The following is a 5,890-nucleotide window of genomic DNA, read 5'->3' on the forward strand; positions in this document are numbered from 1 at the left end:
CATTACGCGTTTCACAATTGTCAACTGCGCGTGTATAACATCCATCATCCCTTTTTACGCCCCGAGCTTCCATAATAACAGAGGTTTAAAGCGATTTTGCTTTTGACAAATATCGCGATGTCACCAGTTACATCTGCGGACGATTTGTTCTATTTCGAGGTACGATTTCGACCCGGAGTTTTTTTCTCCACTGCGCCGAGTGTCGCCCGCGTCGCGTACATTCTCACCGGTGGTGATGTTTGGTGGTCGTGTAGCTGGACGATGGTCGATTCTTCAAAAAAACCGGAACTAATCTCCGCGGCACCGACGGTCGGTTCTTCACTGTCAGCGTCCCGGGAATGCGACGCTGAAGCACGGAGACCCGCCGTCCGGCGCGTTTCTTTCGATGTGTTCGCTCCTCTCCCTTCATCTATCAATATCAGATCATAAAACTTGCTCGTTCCTCTGGTGGCTATCGCCTCTAACGACGAGTCCCGAAATAGAATTGCGACAAGAATGGATGCGAGAAGTTTACGTTATTTATTAAACCTGACAAATAACTTGCTGAAAGTCTCGAGTAACTTTCCATCGCCAATTTATACATGTGTCGTATTATATCAAATACGATTATTCCGGCGAAATTATATCGCGGCCATATATATAATTCCGAATTATTCGAACGTATTCATTAATTCCAGAATTATTAGATTATCATCGCTCATATCGTTATGAAATTTTGAAACCTCGGTTGCAATACTGCAGAAAGGAGAGTTGAAGATATAATTAACAAATGTAATTTGAATTCTCATCGTGCATTTTACTTCCAAAATTGGCTCGAAAGAGTATAAAATGTCGCTGATAAAGCAGTGAATAAAAAACCAGGCCCGGGTACGAATTAGTATGCACGCGCACGGAACTTTAAAGTTAAAACCGGTACGAAATTGCATTTGTGAAACGACGAGAGGCGTGCTGGCAATTTGTTAATTCGCAACATCGTCCGGCGAAGGGGGACGGGCGGCATGATTGCGTCATTAACAACGAAAAAGCCCACGACGGAACGGTACAATGTATAGCGATATTACATTTTTAAAATTACATGACCAATTGGGGATCGTAGATCGAGAGGACATGTTTATACATGAATCCACCTGTTAAAATGCGACGCGCACTGACACAATTTATGCTTGATAATTAATGCTATTTCGAGATAGAGGCGCGTGGAAATGAAAGCGAAATGAATTGCATTATTAGCGCGGCGCATTTGTAACAGGAGCGATCGGAGATCCGAAAAACCGCGCTTCTCGCTAAAAAAAAAAAAAGAGAATTATCAGTCCATTATAAATTTAGTTTCGTAATTCTGTCGGCTAACGATATCCCTAAATGATGCCATTTTCATTCTACGGATTGCCGATGCTCGGAGATCAGGAATTTCGGTCGAAAACACCAAGCTGACAGAAACCAGAATGCAGAATCGCGCGCCGAGAGAAAGTTGAAGGAGGAATGCCGACGATCCCGCGCGCCGAGAGTTTAAGCCGAGACATGCATACATTAAGAGCCTGGAGAGTGATTTGTTAATGCGATGAATTGCACCACGCACCGCGCAGCATCGGACGCGAAGAAAGGGGTATCGTCGGACGAAAAAAAAAAAGAGAAAAAGAGAGAGAGAGAGAGGATTGAGATTCAGCGTATGCTTGGCCGGATACAAGTCAGGTAATCGCCTTTTGATTTAGCCTTGAGTCATGCATCATATGTCGACCATGCGCCTCGTTGCACTGAAACGATCTAGTAAGAGAGGTTTTTCTCACTGTTTAACTCGAGCGGTTGGCGTGATTGGCGATTGTACGAATGAAGAGCGCGACGGAGAGGAGCATCGGCTGGTTGCGACATAATGACGCCGCGCGGCCTTAGGGGTAAACCGATTGAAGCTATTCATTCCCTGCATGTATACGCGTTTCTAAAGGAGGGCACGAGTTAACGTGAATTTTTCCTCTTCCTCTGTTCGAGCGGCGAAGTTCAGAGGTTAACTAACAGCTTCCTTGACTTAAATGCTACTTCGAAACTTCGATGTTCTCAGCTGTTATCCGATAATAGCCTAAGAGCGTAATTACACGATACACAGTCTTCGAGCTACACGTATGCTGTATTGTTCAGCTGTATTAATTTGAGGATGCCTGAGAAGACACTGATTTAATTACGGTAGAGTCAATGCAGTACGATCAATATCGAAAAAAAAAACGTTTAAAAAATTTATGTATGGAGATTTTTTGGTGCTGTATTTTTTCTCAATATTTAATACAACTATCTGCATTATTTTATTAATTCTACAAACGTTGTAAAATTAAATAAAATATTTTACAACTGCTACATTTAATTGGATACTAAAAAGTTAATGTCGCAAGACACGTGAATGTAAGCGCCAAACGGTAAGCTCTTACGATTTTACGTGACAGCGGCGCTCGCTTAAGCGTGGCCGCAGCGGACGAGATTGCGGCGACTCTCGTCCGTGCTGTAAACTTCGGTTAATTAAGCGGCGGATTTAATTCGGGGTGCGCGGGGTGGCGCGCCGCGGCCGGGGGGCCAATTTTCCGCGAATCGTCATTTATCGGGGCCGGCCTGCAAGGGTTATGCAAATTACGCCACTGGCATAATTCAGCACCGCCGGCAGCTCGCCGCTGCTGCGCGAATTAAAGCCGGGCGTTCCCATGCAAATGCCTCGCGTAGATGGCTTGCGGTGTGTCGTTCCGGCTCGAAGGAAGATACGCGGTGACACGAGCAAATCAAGACATTGATATCCGCTTACCGCCGCGAAGGGGATAGAATTACGCGCCGAGCAAATCCGCGGGGCTCCAAGCATTTCACTGTCTCGCTGGGATGCAACACAAGCTCGTTTCTACGACGACAATGATAACATTGAGATAGAAACAGCAATTTTTTTATCACGCAATAATAATACTTATAAATTATTTTTTACTACCGCAACCTAGAAGATGCCAAAGATTTTATGCCAGTTGTAAACGTGAAATTTCCATATAATTGTGTAAAGTTTCACATAAAATGCTGTATAACATTAAAAAATTTGAAGGAAAAAAAGAAATCTTTTTGAAGTATGTAAAATGACAAATATATAAAATATTTTTGTTTCCGAAATATTTTAAGATTGAGATGACTCACACTACGTGTTATTTGCTAAAAATAAGCAAATAAAAATAAAAAAGTGATTCTTGCAAAACGAATGATATATCTTGTGTAATCGTGAATTCTTTTTTTTTATAATAATTTTAATCGTTTCCTTTTCGACAATTTTAACGTGGACTGTACATACCATCGTCCACATACATGTATAGAGTATACGCACGAAATATCCTTCTACCCGCGGATGTCGTGGAATTCCACGACGAAATTGTTTCGGAACTATGTGGCTGGCTTTTTGTTTCGGTAACGCTACAAAAATCCTGGCGAACGACAGTGAAAAAATGCTCTTCTTTCTTTCGCTGTCGTTTTGGCGGTAGTTTTCGCTCCGGAAATTTTCACCCGTCGCAAAACTTTCTCGTACACGCTTGCGCGCACAAGCGGTTTTTCGAACATTTTTAATGCCAGCCGCTGCTAACGAGTTAACTTGATGAATGGCAATATTCCCCTCCTATTATTACATCGCTATTTTATCGCGACGCACGTTACGCCGGTATCTAAATTTTCAACACCGTCATGCGTTTAATTATTCGATCATATTTATCATATATTTGCATAACAGTAAACAGACATTCCGTACTTTAACATATTTGAACGAAATGCCTGGCGTGTAATACGAAATAGAAATATTAATTGAAAAATACATTTTAGGGGAAAATGATAGAGGAAGATACGGCAAATATAGTCGCTGTAAAAGCTCGACGTTTATCGACGTTGATCAGATGCGGCGTTTAATTTAGCCCGCGAAATATTACCGTTTCGGTTTGAACGAGAGAAATTTTAAGGCTGGTTAATTTATTCGTCACGCACAAGTCTCTTCCCCGCCGGCATCGGCATCGGTGGCTATTCGTAATTTCAGTTTTCGTCATTTACGAGTGGATTCCCCCGAGGCTCGAGGGCTCGCAATCCTCGATAAGATCTCTCAGCTGCCTGCACACACGCATCCTCCGCGCGATCTCTCTTTCGTTAGCGCGACGCGGCGAGAACCTTCCCGAAGCGGCCGTATACTCTTCTCTCATCCACGGGATCCTCCTTCATTTCCTTTTCGACGAAAAGTAATTATTTGAAAGACGATATACCGACGGGTTTCGCGTTACACCGCTCGGCTCGGCGACCTGTAACGCCGCGCGCCGACCGCGACGTGCGCATCGTTACCCGGAAAACCTGTGCGTGCCTTTTTACAACCATGTTTTATTACGAGTAGATCCACTCCGCAGACAGTCCGCGTGCGCATCTCACGTTTTTAATGGGACCGGCCGCGCGCGGCGGCGCGGCATTGCGATAAATTCACCGACGTTCCTTTAATAGCTACCGTCATTCAAATCTTAAAGCACTCATTACGTTCGCTCGGAGGAAAGATATACCTTTCGCCCTGGATTTAATACTTTAAGATTCACGGTTTGATTACGCGCGGCGTGTTGATATCTCGCGCGAGGTAAAAAAAAAATCAATCTTTAAACCGGACGTGGGTCCGCGGTTGAAAACCATGCCACCCGCCTGCCGGCGGGTGATGTTGTGTGTTTGGTCACCCTACGCGTCGGCCTGCCGCGCGAATTAATGACTTTACCGGCCGCATGTACGAAGCCGATTCCACGTCATTCGATCGCGATATACGTCTGGACGATTCATAAGCCACCCCCGAGCGGCACCCTCGCGCGTGGGCGTTTTGCACGTATACGGTAGCCCAGAGTCTCCGGTACACGCGCGCTGGCTATCGTTAACCCGCGTGTATGCGTGACTCCGCGGGCGCGTTAACGGAAGCGAGTAAAGCGCCGCGCGTACAATCTGATTCACCGATCCTTCTCGTAATTGCCTGTAGATCCCAATCGCGATTAGCCGGGAAATTAATACGATCCTGTATCTGCGATTTATGTGTGACCCACCCGTGGATTGCGCACGCACCGTGTCGGTAACTCGTGCGTAACCGCGACGTCGTACAACGTTTAAAGATCCATCCGAGAGCAGCTTATACGCTCGGCACGGACTCGCTAGGCTCTTCGCTTATCGCGGACGATCGTGCGTCTTGAAATGTGATATCGTGCTGTTTCCGAGTCGTTTACCCGATAAACACATGTTAAAGGTAGTCAATAACATTAGTTAACGTTTTTTAAATAGCTGGCGAAACGTTAGTTGCAGTCAGTTACATCTTGCTGTTTAGATATCTCTCGTTACATACAGGAGAAATGCACTCTATCACAATTTTATTAAAAACTTCGATCGATATATTGACCGATATTTCTATGCCTTTTCTGTTTTGCTTTAACCGATTCTAATGTATCTAGATCGGAAAAAGAACGAGTGACACTTTTGGTGTTATCAAACATCGCGAACGATCGACTCTGCATTCCTCTGTCGTAACTGCGGCGAATTTTCGATAAAAAGAAGCAAAAAGAGAGAAACGGACAGAGAATCATCACAAAAGAATAGAAAAAGAGAATAGAAAAGGAGAATTTACAAGAGAAGGAAAGAGAAAGAGAGGAGAAGAAGAAGAAGAAGAAGAAAAGGCATTCGAGCTCGTGGTTAGCGAATCGCATAGCGTTAAAGGGTGGCCAGTACACCATCCCCGGCGACTCGGGTCAACAGGCATTGTCCGGCGGAATTACCACCAACGGGCCACTGTGATTAAATGCTTTGCCTCTCATGCTTCCAAGAGTATCTGGAGAGCAGACGAAGAGGAAGGAGAGGGGGAGGGAAAGGGGGAGGGAGGGAGGGAGGGAGGGAG

This window comes from Wasmannia auropunctata, unplaced genomic scaffold, assembly GCF_000956235.1.
Source record: "Wasmannia auropunctata unplaced genomic scaffold, wasmannia.A_1.0 LD336034.1, whole genome shotgun sequence".
Taxonomy (NCBI): domain Eukaryota; kingdom Metazoa; phylum Arthropoda; class Insecta; order Hymenoptera; family Formicidae; genus Wasmannia; species Wasmannia auropunctata.